Source organism: Orcinus orca, chromosome 14 (assembly GCF_937001465.1).
Source record: "Orcinus orca chromosome 14, mOrcOrc1.1, whole genome shotgun sequence".
In the NCBI taxonomy this organism is placed as follows: Eukaryota; Metazoa; Chordata; class Mammalia; order Artiodactyla; family Delphinidae; genus Orcinus; species Orcinus orca.
In genome coordinates this window covers 82,761,354-82,780,338 of record NC_064572.1, presented here as the reverse complement: position 1 = coordinate 82,780,338, position 18,985 = coordinate 82,761,354, and the positions used below count along the sequence as shown (strand labels likewise).

The 18,985-nt window shown below is 51.6% G+C and overlaps 1 long non-coding RNA gene across 2 annotated transcripts in view; it reads left to right on the top strand.

The window, feature by feature from the left end:
- Positions 1 to 3,930: 3,930 nt before the first annotated feature.
- The window catches only part of LOC125960967 (uncharacterized), a 37,460-nt gene continuing 22,405 nt past the window's right edge, over positions 3,931 to 18,985 (top strand). Inside the window, exons 1-4 of one of the 2 annotated variants that reach the window (XR_007471224.1) lie at positions 3,931 to 5,604; positions 6,808 to 7,659; positions 8,293 to 8,420; positions 9,141 to 11,307. This is a non-coding gene — a long non-coding RNA (uncharacterized LOC125960967). Of the gene's footprint in view, positions 7,660 to 8,292; positions 8,421 to 9,140; positions 11,308 to 18,985 lie in introns of both variants that reach the window. The other variant, XR_007471223.1, reaches the window with a different exon arrangement.

The window sequence follows — 18,985 nt, the reverse complement described above, 5'->3', positions numbered from 1 at the left end:
TTTGTGTCAAAACACTTCAAGTGGAAATGTGTGCTCATTCTGCCATCCAGTAGGATCCCACAGAGAGGCTCTGAGGCCTCCAGGTCTTCGGAATGGGTGGGGCTGGGATCGGAGCTGCCCCCTGGGGACCCCTGACGGGCTGGGGCTGGGACTCAGTCAGGGGTATGGGGCAGTGTGATTATCGGAGGGCAGGCTTGTGGCAGGAGGGACAAGGCCAGGGTGGGGACAGCAGAGACAGGAACTTTGCCCACAGTCCAGTTGGTTGGATTCCAGCCACCAGAGCCCTAGGCCAGAACCCAAGGTTGCCCCAGCAATGCCCATCCAGCTTGGGTTAGGCCGGTGGTTAGCAGCTCAGATGGGGACCCACGAGACACAGGCGTCAGATTTTGAACAGCATGAGGGTGGACAGCATCTATATTAGAAGCCAGAATTAGGATTAGAAAATGACCCCACTGGCTGAGACGGACAATCTTAGAAAAGGAAAAGATTCAGGAATAAGGGGACGAGCCCTGTATCAGGTCCCGTTGTGAGTACAGGGTGGGGGCTGGAGACGTGGAAGGACTGGCACAGCAGCATAGATAGCTCATTCCTGGGGGGAGGGGCAGCTCTGCTCACCCACACCCTCCCCCAGGGCCCCCCCTGGGTAAGCCCCATGTTTGAACACTGGCACTCACCCCTCCTGGGCCACAGCTGATTGGACCAGAGAGGAGACTTGATCCAAGGAGATCCAGTCTTTCGGCAAGATGAGCTCATCAGCTTCGTTCCCCCCCAGAATTTTGGACTGGGACCGGAGACATTCATCAGTTGGATGGTGGCCCTGGAGCTAGGGCGGCCATGTTTGAGGGTTTGAGCAGGTGCAGAGAAAAGGGTTCTGGAGGAGAGGGAAGAATGAAGAATCCGATGATCAGAGAGGAGCGGGGAGAAACCGTGCAGCCCCGGGCCGGGCTGGGGCAGGGCTGGAGAAGGCCATTGAGTTGTCCCAGCCAGCATCGGGTCACCATTTTCCATACCTGCACTTTTTGCCCTCAGTTCCTTGACATATTTTCAGACTTCTGGCTAAAGTCCACTTTTTGTGAGCTGATTTGAGTAGGCTTCAGTCCCCAGCATCTGAAACGCTCCCTGGGAGAGCCAGCGCCCTCATTGTCATAAGCGGGACAGAAGCCCGTGGGGGGAGGAGCCAGCTGGGCAGGGCCTGGGTGGGGGGAGGGGTGCTCCTGCAGCTCTGTGCATGGCTGGGCCACGTTGGATCCCATCAGCTTATCTTGGGCACCACGCCACAGAAGGACAGAGCAAGATGGTGTCTGTTCATGGAGCGTGACCCTGGTGGCAAGGACACCTGGACCCCTGGCATTGGAGAAATGGCCAAAGCGTCATACATTCTGCCTGGAGTGAAGGAGACTTTGTGTGGGACAGAAGAAGCATCTCTGATGTTTGAAGTCTTGTTAGAGAAAAAGCAAAGACTGTTCTGAGCTCCCTGAGGCTGTTGGATTAGCTCCAAAGGTCAAGGGTCCACTTTTGGCCTGGTGTAGGGGAAACCTCCTCCTGAAACTGCCTGCCACAGGATGGGTGGACTTGGGCGTAGGGAGCTCCCTGTTCCTGCAGCTGAAGGACCACTTGAATGGGTATTACAGGACATGCAAGAATGGAGCTGTTGGCCTGGACTGGATAACCATAAAGAACATCTTCACCCAGGACAAGAACAGCCTCTAGCCATGACCTTGAAGATGACCATGACCAATGGCCATGACCACAGAGAATATCTTTACTTGCAGGTAGGACCTAGTCCCAGGCCAGGAAAAACCCCAAACCATGACCTTGAAGGTGACCATGACCAATGATCATGACAATAGAGAACATCTTCTTTCCCTGGACAGCCCCAAGAATGACCGTGAACATGAGCGCCTTGCAGAATCTGATGGGCCCTGTGACCCGAGGGACAGGCAGGTGAGGCCTCTGGTCCGAACACCCTTGGTAAGGCTGGGGAGCTCCTCCCAGGGACAAGCTCGAGGAACCATAGCTGGTCATGACGTAATTTGTGGGCTGTTGTCCTGCTGGGGCTGGGAGCGCCTGTGGCTGAGGGGGTTTGGAGGGATGGTGGAGGTGTGTTTGGAGTTGGGGAAGGAGCACAGGATGGGAGATGTAGTGACCTCTGCGGGTGAGAGCAGGGGAGGCCCCAGGAGGCCCACTCTGTATATGGGTTACACACTTTCTTCCTTTCTTTTCTTGGGCTCTGGGACCAACTTCTGGGTCAGGTGGCCAGTGGTCCCTAAGGGCCAACCTCAGCGTGCCCTCCACCTTCCCAGACAGCCAGGGAGGGCTTGAGCCGCAGGGGACCCCCTAAGCCCCTCCATCAAAGCTTGTCCCAGAGCTGTGCTCCTAGAGCAAATGTACCGCTGTCCTCTGTCTTCTAACCGGAGAGGGACAGGGAAACAGGCTGCTTGAGGAGCCGGGTTAAAGGCATCGTGTGTGTCTCTGGGGAGATAATCACCCAGGGGAGCTTTCCAGTGATGGTAGAGCCAGGGAAGGAGCGAGAAGAGAGGGCAGTGGAGATTCTCGCCGGGGTCCTTCCCAGAAAGCGCCTTGAGCGGGTTGGGGCTGCGGCCCTTTCTGGGGCAGCTGTAATCTGGCAGCTTTTCGTAATTATCCGTTAGTAATTACCCACTGAGGCTTTGGTAAACAGCAGCCTGTTTAGCCATCCTTGAGGAATTAAATCATTACAGTTATTGCTCTATCCACTCGCTATTAGCCTCCTAAGAGGCTTTTCCACCTCAGAACCAGGGTTTTCGTTTGATGAACTCCCGGGAGAACATTAAACGGGGGAGGCTCTGGGGGGTTGGGGAGATGTGTGCCCCCCGGCGGCTGCTGGAGGTAAGACGACGGCGCCCATCCTCGGGTCTGTGCCACGCGCTCTCTGTGACTGGCACCCCTGACCATGGCAAGTGGTCTTCAGTAAAGTAGAAGCTTCTTACACGGAGTGTATCTTAAGAAGCAAAGGGTCCAGTTGGAGGGGGCTGGAGACTTCTGGCACAGACACAGGCAGGCAGACAGGCTGGGCCCCTCCTGGGATGGGACGGAGGTGTGTGGCTGGGTGGTCCGCGGTCAATGTCTGCAAGGCCAGCAGGACCGACTGAGGTCCTGGTTTCTCTTGGACTGTGCGGTGAGGTCGGCTGCTTGGATGAAGCTCAGATGAGGGTCAAGGACATGCCTTCAGTGAGGACCTGCCCTGCTTTTCCCTTTTGCCAAGGTTGCCCTTTCCTTTCTGGACCTTTCAGGGACAGCCCTAGGCCATGACCGTGAAGATGAGCCCCCTGCAGAGTCTGATGGCCCCCGACCCATGGGGGAGGCCTGTGGTCCAGAGGCAGGGATGGAGCGCTTCTCCCAGGGGCCACCTTGAGAAAACGATACGTAGCTGGTCATGACGTCTTTGGCTGCACAACGTTTGCTATCTGGGCGGTATCTGTCACCCGGGGATTTGGAGGGAATGATGGTGTGGGGTGTTTGTGCTCTGAGCCACCTCTGAAGGCCCCTGAGGTGGGCCTCAGGGGCAGGGGGTGCTGCACAGAGGGGACACAAGCCAGCGCCCAGGGCTCACCGTCTGGGGAGGGCTGTGACTGGCCCCTTCCTCTGAGGGCTTCACGTGTTGTCAGGGGTGAGGCATTGCCCTGTCACACGGTAGATGGGCAGCTGGCATCCAGGGAGCCCTGACAGAGGTCACGAGGGGACAGACTCTTGGGCACCTCCTGTGTGCCAGGCACTGGTCCAAACGAGAGATGCATAACTGTAAGGAAGCCTAGACCCACCCTTGCTGTCACACAGAGGCTGGTCTAGGAGAGGGGACTGTGATAGATCCGGAAACATGACCAAGACCAGCACGGACCAGACGTGACCCTTCAGTCCAGGGAGACCAAATACTCAGGCCTAATTCTCGGAAGCCATTACACATGAAGTGGAATGAGAGGAAATGAGGGAGTGGGATCAGTGTAAACCCATTTTGGAAGAAGCCGTCATAAGGGTTCATTCTGGAAATCCGTCTGAAGCTGACCTTCCCCATCTTTTTTTTAACAACCAAGAAACCCTTGGCGTAGAGTGGCGGAACATTGCAAGACCTCAAACTGGATCACCAGATTCGTCAACAGATTTTTAAATATGTAAATTAATTTGCATCAAGGACTTAATAGGTAGAAAAACAGAATGATTTCCATTTTTGTATAAATTACCTTCATTGCTAAGTTCTATGAAATGGGGATTGTATCAGAAAATTGGGGCTAGTGGCTTTGCCTTCAGAGTAGGGCCTTTTAAACCTGGTTTATATCCAAGTGAGTAGTGAGATATTAAAACAAAATGCCATTCCCCCAGGTCTACAGAATCCCAAACCTCTGGGGGCCCCAAATCACATCACCCTGCCAGGTGTCCTGTGGAGAGCTGGAGCACAGGCAGAAAGACTCCATGAAGGGGCCAGTGATGGAAAAACACTTGAGCCCAAGGGTTGCTTGCTGACTCTAGAGGGGGCTCCTTTGGGGGTCCTTTTGGTCCAGCCCCAGCCCTCTTTTCCTTTCTGCCCCCCAGCTCCTCCCCCACCCTGTTGTGGCTCTGTCTTTTTTTTTTTTACATCTTTATTGGAGTATAATTGCTTTACAATGGTGTGTTAGTTTCTGCTTCATAACAAAGTGAATCAGTCACACACACACATATGTTCCCATATCCCTTCCCCCTCACGTCTCCCTCCCTCCCACCCTCCCTAGCCCACCCCTCTAGGTGGTCACAAAGCACCGAGCTGATCTCCCTGTGCTATGCGGCTGCTTCCCACTAGCTATCTACCTTACATTTGGTAGTGTCTATATGTCCATGCCACTCTCTCACTTCGTCCCAGCTTACCCTTCCCCCTCCCCATATCCTCAAGTCCATTCTCTAGTAGGTCTGTGTCTTTATTCCCATCTTACCCCTGCGTTCTTCATGACATTTTTTTTTTCTTAGATTCCATATATATGTGTTAGCATACGGTATTTGTCTTTCTCTTTCTGACTTACTTCACTCTGTATGACAGACTCTAGGTCCATCCACCTCACTACAAATAACTCAATTTCGTTTCTTTTTATGGCTGAGTAGTATTCCATTGTATATATGTGCCACATCTTCTTTATCCATTCATTGTTGATGGACATTTAGGTTGCTTCCATGTCCTGGCTATTGTAAATAGAGCTGCAATGAACATTTTGGTACATGACTCTTTTTGAGTTATGGTTTTCTCAGGGTATATGCCCAGTAGCGGGATGGCTGGGTCATATGGTAGTTCTATTTGTAGTTTTTTAAGGAACCTCCATACTGTTCTCCATAGTGGTTGTACCAATTCACATTCCCACCAGCAGTGCAAGAGTGTTCCCTTTTCTCCGCACCCTTCTGGCTCTGTCTTGCCTCCCCCTTGGGCTACTCTGTGTCCCAGGCCGGGACACCCTTGTTCTTTGGGGGGAGCACCGTCCAGACGAGCCCACGTGGATGGGTCCTCCAGGCTAACCGCGCTGCGTTGTTGAGCTGAACGTCTTCCTCTCCATCAGGTGAAGAAGGGGAGGAAGCCTACTGCCCTGGCCTGGTTGCAAAGCTGCTCAGGTGACCAGCGCGTCTCTAGGTGCAGCGCACCTCTCTGAGCATCTGTGCATTTAATAGGTCGAATCCTCCCGGAAGCAGGAAGGCAGTTCTTCCCACAGGGCAGCAGGAAGGCCTCTGGTTTGAAACTTGCTCATCGATCACATTCAGCCCCGTCTTGGACTCCTCGCCTGCCCTCTGCCCCCACCCCGTGAGGACCTTCCACTGGGTCAGAGCCTGTGCTAAGCTTTGGTGGAGCATTGGGGGCAAGGTTTACCATGGACCCTGCAGGAGGGAGCGAGGCAGGTGGGGATCAGGTGGCGTGTACTGGCTCTGGATGAAGAGCAAATAGGGTGGAGTGTCCACTTCTTGGAGCTGGGATGGCAGCCCAGGGTGGTCCCCACCAGGGGCCCTGGGGGAGGGCGGGGCCTGAGGGAGGGCTCCAGGGAGGTGCTCACCCCAGGATATGTGTTTAAAGCGCCCCACCACTATCTGTGGGAAAGGGCCGAGGAGGCAGGAGACCTGCCTCTGGCCTCAGCGCAGCTCTGGAGCTGACCAGCTGCAGCTGCGGCAAGTCATTTAATTGGCTCCATCTTACAGTGACTGAGTGCCCACTGTGGGTGGGCTGGCCAGTTGCTCAGGATCCACAGGTGAAGGTATGTGGTCCCTGGAATCCCAGGCACATGGGGTAAGCAGACAGATGCTGAGATATGGGCTGACAATAAAGGCATTTAAAAAGTTGCATAGGGACCCACAGAGGGGGAGACAGCCATGCTGTGGGTGGGGTAGGTCAGGGGAGTAGTGTGAGGAATAGAGAAGACTTCATGGAGGAAGTAACATTTGAATTGGGCTTTGTAGGTTAAGTAGGAGCTCGCTGTGGGAGAAAGAATGACAAGTGGAGGGAAGATCACAAAGACGTGGGCCCAAGAGAGCCAGTCACATTCAGGAAAACTACAGAGAGTATGATATGCCTGGGCTTTGCCTGGCTGCAGCACTATGATTCCACCCTGTGGTGGGCTTGCCCTGTTGATGTGGTAGTTGACTTACGAGATGGCCTCCAGTGATCCTTGTCTCCAGGTAGTCAAGCCTCTGCGTGGCCCACTTTGTCATTGAACAGGGCTGACCTGTGTGACTACTAGAACACTGCTGAAGTGATTGTGTGTGACTGAACACTGAGGCTGGGTCATAAAAGCACTGTAGCTTCTGCCTTGATCTCCTGGATTGCAGGGCCTGGGAAGGCAGCCACCATGCTGTGAGGACGTTCAGGCAGCCCTGTGGGGAGGCCCATGTGCTAAGGAACTGAGGACTCCCACCAGCAGCAGGCAGCATCAACGTGCCAGCCATGTGAGTGGGCTGCTTGGAAGTGGACCTTCCAGCCCCAGCCATGCCTTTAGAAGACTGTAGCCCTGTCTGACATCTGCCTGCAGTCCTATGAGAGACCTCTAGACAGGACTGTCCAGCCAAGCTGCTTCTGAATTCCTGACCACAGAGCCTGTGAGACGTGATAAATAATTACTGCTGTTTTAACCCATGAAGCTTCGGGCTAATTTGTTATGCGGCACTAGATAACAAATACAGCTGGTTATTGTGGTAGGCGGCTTCCAAGACGGCTGCCAACGATCCCAGCCTCCCAGTCATTCATGCCATCATGTAATGCCCTCTGCTTTAGTGTGGACTGGACATGGTGACTTGCTTCTAATGAAAGAATAAGGCACATCTGATGGGGTGTCACTTGGAGATTACGTTACAAAAGTCTCTGGCTTCCATTATGGGTGACACTTGCTCTCTTGCTGGTTCTGAGGGAAGCCAGCTGCCATGTTGTGAGCTGTCCTATGGAGGGGTCCACATAGCCAAGAACCGAGAGATGTCTCCAGCCAACAGCCAGTGAGGAACCGAGGCCACGAATCCAACACCTTGTGATAAATGGGACCTTGGCAGCAGCCATGTCGGTGAGCTGAGAGTTGAACCTTGAAATGACTGCAGCCCCAGCAGACGCCTCGGTTCCAGCCCTGTGAGAGGCCCTGAACAAGAGGACTCAGACAAGCTGCCCTTGGGATCCAAGTGCACAGAAACCATGAGGTAGAAAATGCTTGTTGTTTTAGAGCTGCTGAGCATGGGGTCATTTGTTACACAGCAATAGATTATTAATACAGTTACGAGGAATGGTGCCAACCTCACCTGTCCTGTCCCCAGGGGAGCTGCTTGGCTGTGGTCTAGACTTGGGTCTCAGCCTACTGAACCACTCGAACCTTGGTCAGTCAGGGGCCCAAAGCAGGTAGGGGGAGCATTGAGGGGCTGAGAATATGGGGGGGGGCATCCTAATACCTGCCGATTTCTGGAAAACCAAGTCAGCCTCCATAAGACCATAGGAGATGAATAAGTATGTGGGTGAGACATAGGTTCAAGGCCAGGTTCTATCCTCCTGTACCTGTGTGATGTATAGCAATGTTACAAGTCCTCCGGGAGCTCTGGCTCCCAAGTTGCCCTGCTGGAGCAGAGGGGGGGCATGCAGGGATGCAACGGCCCAGTTAGCACCAACCAGAGAGCCAACATGAGGACTGAGCAACAGGATCTCCAGAAGGGAGCTTGGCCCTGGAACATGGTAGGTGCTTGATACAAGACTGACCCTGTAGCTGTCAGGATTCTTGGCGTACTGTCTTCGGTCCAACCACCGATGTCACAAAGTCCTCGCAGTGCCCTCCTGATGCCCAGATCGAGGAGGACTTGGGGAGGATGCCGGCTCTTCAAAGACGAGGCGGTCTCAGCTGTGTAATCACCACCACTTTGCTTGGGGCCCTCCCCGAGGAACATACTCCCGGATCCATCACCCCCTTGCTCCGGTGAGTCTGAGCCTGGGCTTTGCATGCTGTCCTGCATGGAATACCAATGCCTCTGTTCAGCTCCCCAGAAGTCCCTGCCCTCCTCCCCTGTGGGCGCCAAGGGTCTCTGCCTGGCTTGGTGTTTATTTCTTGCAGTATGAAGCGATGATTTAATTCTTGCCTGAGATATCATTCAGCCCCAGTTCATGCTGAAGTGAAATATATTTCAGCACCCACCGATTTCCATATAGATAAAAAAAGGAAAAAAAAAAAGAGGAGAAAGGAAACAACCTCAACCAGCATCTTCACACACGATGCATTTGAAACGTGCTTCTTGAAGATGGATTTCTCCGTTAGGCTGCTAAGAGGCTTTCTTGACTTGTCAACGGTTTTATCCCCCTACAAACATTCTTGGCTATAAATTATTCATTGCCCAGTTAGCGGTTAAAAAAAAAATGCCTGGAGCTGAGGCGCTTTCTTAATTCTCCCTCTGCTCTTCAGATCCAAGTTGTTTTTTCCCCTCCCATTGCTGGAAAAGTAGAAGTAACTGGAATTCTCCTGGCTTGGAGGTTCAGGCTGGATGCAGTGAGAGAGTCGTGTTGAACCCAGAGTGAGCTTGGCTGGGGGTTGGGGGGAGGCAGTCATTTATAGTCTGGGGAAAGGCAGGACACTGGGGTTATCAAATATATGTTGAGATAGGAAATAGGTGTGTTTGGGGCTTTCTTTTTGTTCTGTTGGCAGGAACTCCAGGGTTTCAAAAAAGCAGAGGGGAGACGATTCGATCCTAGGCCCAGCCATTTCGGAGTCCACAGCTGGAAAGGATCTGAGGCTTCCTCTGTTTACCTGATTCCACTCTCTGGGGCCCCGCTCTGCCAGGAGACAGCACCCCCTTGTCTTTCTCCGTCGTGCCCACCCTCTCCTGTCCTGCGCACCCCTGGACCACCTCCCTCACCCCCAGCTGACTTCCTTCTCCAGCACGGATTCTCAGACCCCCCCACCGTCTCTGTGTCCCCGTGGGAGGTGGATAGAAGTGGTGGGTGGGATTAGGCTTCAGAATTCGGGGCCCATGTTCGCTGCAGCAAAGCCCTGTGTGCTGGGTGGCTTAAGACAACAGCAATCCAGTCTCTTAGTTTCTTAATTCTCCCTCTGCTTTTCAGATCCAAGTTGTTCTCTTCCTGCTGTTGAAAAAGTAGAAATAACTAGAAGTCTCTTGACTTGGCAGTTCGTGCTGGAGCCCAGTGAGAGAGTTGTGTTGAGTCCTAGAGGCTAGGATTCAGCGGGGCTGTGCTCCCTCGAGACTCTGGGTAGGAGCCTTCCTTGCCTTCTCCCTGCAGCTTCAATCTCCATCGTCACGTGGCATTCTCCCTGTGTGTCTCTGTGTTCGATCTGATCCTCTTATAAGGACACCAATCATATTGGATGAAGGGCCTACCCCGGTGCTCATCTTAACTTCACTAGAACCATCTGCAAAGACCCTATTTCCAAATAAGGTCACCTCCACAGGTCCCAAGGGTTGGGACTTCACCATATCTTTTGGGGGGACATGATTCAATCCATGACAGAGTCAGAGGAGGGAAGAGGCCCCAGTGACCAGGCCGCAGAGCAGAGCATCAGAGGCATCAGAAGGCTGAAGGTCTCCCATCCTGCTGAGACCTCAGCCTCCCCAGCGATACTCTTGCACCAGAGTCCCCTTCTCTGCCCCTGGCGCTGCAGAGGTGCCAGGCTTTGCTGTGGGCCTGAAAAACTGTCCTTTCACAGCTGTGTAGAGAGAAAAATCAGGCTAACTGCAGGACTGCTGCACCTCTAATGGGGCCCGGACCTCCCCGGGAGGGCGGCTGTCTTAGACCTTGTCCGGTGGCCTGGTCTGAGGGCACCATGTCCACCTGCCATCATCAGCAGGAGATGTGGCCTGAGTGTCCCCCTGCTCTAAGATTTCACCTTGACTCCCAAGTCCTCCCCGCTCCCCACATTCTCCCCAGGCAGCAGGGGCTTTGCCAGGGCAACATTTCTGGGTGGGCTCTCGGAAGATCTCTGTGCTCTGTTGCTCATCCAGAGAGAACCGGCGGTGGCAGCTAAACGGTCCGCTGTGCCAGTGCCCTGCTGGGTGAAGCAGGTTCATGTGGGGAGTGACGATGGCACTGTTGCTGTGTCTTGGGTTGGACATTGGATTATTTTCCTCCAACCCGACCAAGAGTTTTGGCTTTCAGAGAAGATCTCCAGAAGCTGGGCTTATAAACACCAGTGGGTATCGGATTTAGTCAAGGGTATCCAGCGCCTGGCATCCGTCACCTCTCACCAGCCCTGCTGTGGCTGCTAAGTTCGGTTCCATAACCCGGACAGCAGACAGAAGGGGCAGGGGCCCGATGGTCCCTATCCATTTCATTGGGTGTGGTTGTTACTTCCTGGGTCGCTCACCTTTGGTTGAATTTAAGTTTGTCAGACTAAGCAGCCTTTAATTGGAGACCCTGGGGCTCCTTGGAACCCAGGCCACCTCTAAGCATGGGATCGAGTCTGGAAACAAAATTTGTCGCCCCAAAATGTCTCTGGCATGTAGATTATTTCACGCTGAAAATTATCAAGGCCCAAAAGACTCAGGAAGAAACTTTGAACTACCCCCCTAATCGCCTGAAAAATTTAGATAGAGGGCCTATTACAGGAATAGAGCTATCACCAGACGTCTGCAGAGAATACAAGCTAGGTGTGGTAGGGGAACACTTAGAGATCAGAGTCTACTCTGTGTCCCATTGTCTCTGCAGGGCCCCAGCAAACATTTATTTACTAAACACGTGCTTTTCCATCTCCAGGTGAATTGCCTTTCTCCCCTTCGAAGTCCCAGGCCACTACTCCCAACATCCTCTGCTGTCTTTAGCTGAAGGTGACATTTAAAGTGAGGACTTTGGCCATTTGGGTGAGTTATTCAGTTTTCCTGGGTCTCTCCCATGTATATATGTCATTAAACTTTTGTTTGATTTTCTCCTATTAATCTTTCTCATGTCAATTTATTTCTTAGACCTGCCAGAAGAACCTAGAAGGGTAGAGAAAAATTTCTTCCTCCCCAACAGGAGCAAAGGCAGCCGAAGGAAAGGACAGGGGAGTGGTGTGAGCCCCTGGCCCACAGTTGAGGGAGAAAGGAAGTAGGTCCCAAGCACTCTCACATACAATATTTTACTTAATCCTTACAATAGTACACCCATTGCACAGATGAGGAGACTGAGGGTCAGAGAGGCCAAATGACCTGCCTAGTAAGTGACAGAATCTAATGGACCTGAGGTTCCTGAATGAGAGAATTTCTTCTTCAGGCAGGTAGTTTCACATCCCTCTGATCACACTGTGATGGGTGGTGACCTAGTCCAAAGGATCTTTGGGAAATTGAAGTTCTTTCCCAGGGCTGGGATCCGACCAGAAGCCTTTGGAGCTGAGTACTGGCTTCTCCCAGGCTGTCTGGGAAGCTGCACTTGTATCACATCTGGATGTGGCCCATATTGATGGTGGAACTGCAAAACGCAGGATGGGCAGCCCCACCTGTGGGGCACTTGATAGGGAATTACTCAGAGGAAGAAGATACAGCAGGTCTCTGAGGGAACAGTTGCTCTCCTGGGAGCATCCAGTGGAAATTCTTTTCTATTCAAAGTCAGAGTCAAATAAGAGAAGGTCTTTAGAAATGAGGGTTTTTCAGGGAGCACTTGAAACCATTTCGTAGAAATCCGGACTGTTTTAAAGAGAAACAGGAGAGGCAAGATGTCCAAAAATTAATTTTTAAAATTAATTCCATCATCTTTTCAATTGTCCAAGTCATTTGGTTTTGTTTTTATTGCATTATTTTCTTTCTTAAGACTGGATTCTTTGAAATAATACTGCGATGAATATGGAGGTCATTCACTTCTTGTATTCCTTTTTTATTAACAATTTTGTTGAGATGCAATTCACCTATCATATAGTTCATCCATTTAAAGTGCACAGCTCTAACACAGGGAACTCTACTCAGTATTCTGTATTAGCCTAAATGGGAAAAGAATCTGAAAAAGAACGAATATATGTATATGTATAATTGAATCACTTTGCTGCACATCGGAAACGAACACAACATTGTAAGTCGACTATAGGCCAGTAAAATGTTTTTAAAAATAAAAAAATAAAGTGCACAGCTCAATGGTTTTTAGTATATTCCCCGAATTGTGCACCCACCACCACAATCAATTTTAGAGCCTTACATGTATACAATGGAATATTACTCAGCCGTAAAAAGAAACGAAATTGAGTTATTTGTAGTGAGGTGGATGGACCTAGTGTCTGTCATACAGAGTGAAGTAAGTCAGAAAGAGAAAAACAAATACCATATGCTAACACACAGACACACACACACACACACACACACACACACACACACACACACATAAAGGTTCTGATGAACCTAGGGGCAGGACAGGAATAAAGACACAGATGTAGAGAATGGACTTGAGGAAAGGGAGGGTGGGGAAGGGGAAGCTGGGATGAGGTGAGAGAGTAGCATGGGCTCCTGGCTGTCCCTTTCCCGGTTCTCTCTGGTGAACTATCTACCTTGGGTTTGGCTTATTGTTCTTAATTAAGAGAGGCTGTTGTTTTCAAGAGTGCCCTTAGGCATGAACTTCCTCGCATTCTGTTTTAAATAAAGTCATTTCCTTTGGGAGCACTTCAGAGAGCTTCCTTTTCTCATGGATTGAATCTCCCCTGTGCAAACCCTCTGAGCTCTAGTTCTGGGTGCCCCTGGCCTCCTCAGCTTGCCTCTTCTTGGAAACTGTGCCCCATGAGCAAGCTGTGGTCTGGCGGTTGGGGGCCCAGTCCTCTGGGCCTGCCCGGCCTGGGGTAGAGCCTCTGTCCCGTGAGAGTGGCTGGGAGGAAGGCTGTCCCGACCTCTCAGTCACACTCACCAGGAGTTTAGCCTTCTCGACTTGGAGTTGGGGGGAATGAGAAATGCTGGTGGCCTGTCCCTCCTGGTGAGACATGTAAGCCTTTATTAGGATTTGAAGGGTGAGGGAGCCCTGACTTCTTGGCCACACCCACGTGGAGGGAGAGAGCAGCTTGTGGCTGAAATGCCACAGACTCTTGCTGTTCTTACTGAGTTTTAGTAGATTTTGTTGAGTAGATGTTTCTTTGTTTGTCATATGCCCTTAGGACAGCTCCCAGAGACTTTAAATGGTTGTTCTTTTTTTTTTTTTAATAGTTTTTATCAGCTTTGCTGTTTCCATGGAGTTACTCTCTCAGTCATCCCAGAAGTGGAAACTGTGTTGTTTTATTTTAATAATGAAGGCATCTTTATATTATGAATTTACCTCCAAACACAGCTTTGGTGGTATAAGTTTTGACAAGTCATGTTCTAATTTTCTGTTGTATTTATAATTCATTTTCTGAACCCAAAAGGAAGACTATTTTAGTTTTCAGATGGGCTGTCTGTCTATCTATCTCTATCTACCTACTTTTGGTTTTCAGGCTTCCAGCATTCCAGTCTAGCTTTTGTTGGATTTTGTGGTTTGGAGAATGGCTCGTACAATTTCTGCTCTTTGTAATTTAGAGGAGTTATCTTTTTGGACAAGTAAGTATAAGTTTTTGCAAATGCTCCATCAATATACGTTTGAGAAAAAGGTATATTCTCTCCTTGTGAGGCACAAAAGTCATCATCTATCTATTAATTTAACCTTATTAATTATATCGTTTTGCTACTCTAGGTGTATGATAGACAATACTCCAGCAGATAGATATGGGATAGAAGGAGAAAAGAAATTGCAAAGCAAATGGGTAAAGCAATGTTACTTCGCTCATGGTGATTTCATAGGAAATACTACTTGATGCATTTTCCCCAGAAGCTTATGCAGGTAGCACACAGTACAGATTCATAAAACTTTTCGCTTAGAAGGGACCCTGGAGGTTTTCCAGTTCCTTCTTCCTTGTTCTATAAATGAGGAAAATGACTTGCCCAAGGTCACGCAGATGGCAAGCTGAGACTGCGAACTAAATTCAGGTCCTTGGATTCCGGTAGGACATAAAGTCTGTGTTTTTGCCGGGCTTCTGGCGTGTTGCATTTTGTTTCAGTTTTCATTGTTGTCTCTGAGAGAGTTGGCGCCTTAAGAGTGGGTAGAGATACATTTCTTATTTTAAAGGTCTTATATATTCGTAGGTACTTTACAATTTGCAAAGTACACTTTTATATGCCTCATCTAATTTAATCTTCACAGTCAAGCGATGTTTAAGGCAGCACTGTTGCCCCAGTCCTGTAGGTGAAGAAACGGAGGCTTAGTGCCTGGCAGCCCACGTCAGCCCCAGGTCTTCTGCCCCTGAGGCCATGCTCTCATTTGCAGGGCCCTGGAGTCCCGTCCCACCTTGGCCAGAGCCAATGTTCAGACTCTTTCATTTCCTGCGTGTTTCTTGGGGGGTAAAATTGTCCTACATCCTGTAGGACTTTTCCTTCCTCCATTGGAACAGTGCCCCGGACAGCTGGCTGGGTTTTGCGAATACGGTGATCAGTCTGGGAAATTATTATGTTTTAAACTATCACTGTAGCCTCTGCACCTGGTATCAGCAGGTTATAATAGGCTGGGTGGGCGCTTGAAGCATACCTCTGCTATCTTCTGGGACGATCTTAGTTCATTCGCGCCGTTGCTTTCCTTCCTCTGCAGGAGCATTTAAGCAGCCCCAACTCGGCTGCACTCTCCCACCCAAAGCTGCAGCTTAGCCAGCCCTTCCCATCCTCATCTGGAAGTGTGGACCCACCTGTGGAGTGATCAGAGGCTCCTAACAGCCTCTCCACAAAAGTTGGGGACGGGGAAGGCGGTCAGGTGGTCATCCAGGTCTCTCCAAGTCCCGGTCGTCTCTGAGTTTACCATGAAGTCCTTGTTGTCCTGGAAGGCACAGTTCTGTTTTAGGAATTATCTTACGAATTAATCTTGTTTGCAGCACTCAGAATCACTCCTTCAGACTTCTTGGCACTCACCTCACGTGGAACCTGAGAATGGCTTTCTTTCCCACTGTCTGGCATTTTTCTCATCAATAACACGTTTTTGTCTACCACGTGCCAGGCACTGCCCCTCCCTCTTCAGGTCTGGGTAGACATCCCCCAAGAGTCCCCAGGGCCTCAGGTCGGCACCTGCTCTCAGAGGTGACGTTTGCTCATTCCCTCTTGTCTTTCTGTTTAGCCCCGAATGGGGTGGGGGTGGAGCAGGGCCTCCCGTTGGTTCATCAGCAGAGAAAACACAGGGGACATTGGAGCTGGTCCCGGTGGGGAGGGAGCAGGTAGGCTGTCCCAAGCCCTCCATGGTGCCAACAGGAGGAGCCTCTTGGAAGAGCCCAGTCAAATGAAGGACACGTGGCTGGTGTCTGCTCTGCTGTGGATTCTCAGGGGCGCTTCTCAGAACACCAACCTCCCCTCTACCTGGGCCATGTGAGAGCTTGTGTAGGCGTTCATATTTCAATTTTAACTGAAAGGAGACGCTTCCCAGGAGAAGGTGGTCTCTGAGAAAGCCAACGTGCTTTGTCTGCAGTGGACAACACAATTCCAAAGCAGAGAATAATTTTCTAGGCCTTTAAAGAACTGGAACTCAATCTTGGCTCTGATTTTTACCTCTGCGTCACCCATTGCTGATCTCTGTGGACCTCAGTTTCCTAATCTTTAAAATGGGCCGAGGCCTTCCCTGGTGACGCAGTGGTTAAGAATCCACCTGCCAATGCAGGGGACACGGGTTTGAGCCCTGGTCCGGGAAGACCCCACATGCCGCGGAGCGACTAAGCCCGTGCGCCACAACTACTGAGCCTGTGCTCTAGAGCCCGCGAGCCACTACTACTGAGTCCACGTGCCACAACTACTGAAACCCGTGGGCCTAGAGCCCGTGCTCCGCAACAAGAGAAGCCACCGCAATGAGAAGCCCACGCATTGCAATGAAGAGTAACCCCCATTTGCTGCAACTAGAGAAAGCCTGCACGCAGTAACAAAGACCCAATAAATAAAATAAATTAAAAATAAATAAATTAAAAGGAAAAAAATCAGAGTCTTTTCTATTAAAATAAATAAATAAATAAATAAAATGGGCTAATTAGCCCACCTTTAGTGAGAATCACATGACGCATCTGGAAACGCTCCGCATGGATGTGCTGGGCCCGGCCCCTCTGCCGAGTCCTGGCCATGGCTTTTCTGTTTCTCCCACACATGGCTGAGAATGTGTGAGGCCTTTGGACACCCGGATCATTTCCCAGTAAGGCTCCACCTGGCACATTCTTACCTAAGAGACTTGCTACGAAACCTGGAGGGGCCTGAGTCTGGCAGTCTGAGTCCCAGAAAGGAGGCTGAATTTTTACTGTCCCAGGCCGCGTATTAGATGATGACTTGTGTAATTTTCTCAAGATATAAGCCACGTTTTACAAAGCGAAGCCATGTGTGTGCCCTGAGGGGACGGCTGGGCCATAGCTGCCGCCCTGACCCAGCCCCTGCAGCTCACAGGACAGGACCTCTCCTGCTCCTGGCTGGGTCCTCTGGAGGGGGTTCCTCGCTGCAGTCCTTGCCCCTGAGCCCTCGCTCTTCGGGGCCAATTCTGGACTCCAGCGCGTTATTGATGTCGGCCCTTCGTGCTACTTTTGTGCGTGGGTAGCCGGTCACCCTGCTGGAGGATGCCCTGGTGGAATGTTGCCACCTCAGCAGGCAATTTGAACTGGGCAGAGTGGGTTTGGAAAGTGAGTTCATATCCATGGTGTTTAGGAAACCAACCTGGGAAGGGCTGAAGGGGTAGAGAGGTCTGTGTGAGGCCCTCGGAGAGGGGACTGTCACTTGTCTGTCCCTCAGCCTCAGGACCTGCCACTCCCCTGCGATGGCCGGGTCTCCATCCTCTCCTCCCATCCCCACCTACTCTCCCCCATTCAGGCTGCGTCTCCACACCTGGACCCCCGCTGTGCCATCTCCTGCTCCACCTCTCCCGGCTGTCGCGGGCACAGCCCTAATGACACCTCCCTCCCTTCCCCAGGAAACAGGGCAGAGTCCGAGTTCCTCTGCCTGCGTTCCAGGCTCACACTCGGCCACGGTGCCTTTCCCATCTTGTCTCGCACAGCTTTCCCTCATGTCTGGGAGAGTCCCACTGAAGGGAAAGTCTTGGTCTTTGGTGCCCAGGGGAGCAGGATTGAGGTGACTGGTGCCTCGGTGACAGAGAAGCCACCAGAGGGCCAGGACTGACCACAGGGGCTGCCACCAGAAGAGAGTCCCTGGTGAGGCACACATTGTCTTTCCCACCTGGGTGTCCCCTGGCCGGCTCCACTCGGCTTTGCTCTGAGAAGAGACCCACATGGGGGTGACATGGGAGGATTCCAGCTCTGTCACTCATGCGCTGAGCCTTTGGGCAAGTCACCTACATCTCTGTTTCCTCATCTGTAAGATGGGCCTGATAATAATGCCCATCTCACAGTTGTAAGGGTGAGATTGGATCATTGTTAAAGGCATTTGCCTCGTTGCCTGTTCACGTAAGTCCTCAGTGAAAGATGGCTGTTCTACCAGTGGTAGTGTTCTTACGCCCATTAACCTCTGACCCCTTGCTGGCATCTGATCCCCTAGAAAGGAGCCCCAGACACCCTTGCTGCTGAGCATCTTGCGTCTGCTCAGGGAAGGAGAGGTTCAGGGTCTCCCTGGCCCGGCAGGCTGAGCCCGGGGGAAGCTGCCCAGCTGTTTCAACTGCGGGGTGACGAGGCGGAGACACCAAGCCTCCGAGGTTGCAGGCAGAGAGTCCCCTGATCTGGGCTCCGGCCTGGAAGGGCTTCTGGAGTTAGCCAACAGGATCTGGATTGGGAAAGAGGAAGGTGATGGTGCAGGTGATGGGGTGGAAGGGGTGACTCCCTGTAGCCCTCCGTCTCCGTGTCCTTGATCTTGTGAGGCACACGGGACGCAGCTTCCATCACTGGGGACAAATTGCTGACGGGCCTTTCGAGGGACGAAAACCCAGTGATTTCTGACTTGCATGTGAATAGAGATGGGAACACGTTCGGCCCCCACGGAGCCCCAGGACACCCCCCTCCCCCCGCCAACCTGGAACCCCCTGCTTTCTGGAAGGGAAGCTGGGCCAGGCAGGGCCTGAACCAGATCTGTGGTCGTCAGTACGTGGCCCGAGGACCAGCTGGGTCACGGGCTGCTAATGACCAGGTAAGCTGAGAGATTGAGAGCAGGCGTTTAGGAACATGACAGGCATTTGAACGAGTAATTATCCGCTGAACGCAATAATATAATATATGATAAAATATAATTAAAAAGTTGGCTTACATTTTGTATGTCATTTTTCTAGAAATTTAGTTTTTATTGTATTGTGCAGAGTATCAGTTGGTAAGGGGCTGGAAACCAGAAACCAAAACCACAGTGGCTCGGCACCGTCTGTTTTAAGCGCTAGGAGCAGGGCTCCCTGGAACGCTCCCGGGGCTGACATTTCAGGTCGCTTCAAGGGGCTGTGGCCTGCAGCGGCGCTGAGCCTCTGGTTCCTGGGAAGGAGCTCCGTGGGAAGAAGGACTGATTGGATGGCTGGGTCCAGAGCCTGGCTCTGAGGCTCGACCCTGAGCCCACTCACCAGGCCTGGGATGTGGACCATTTATGT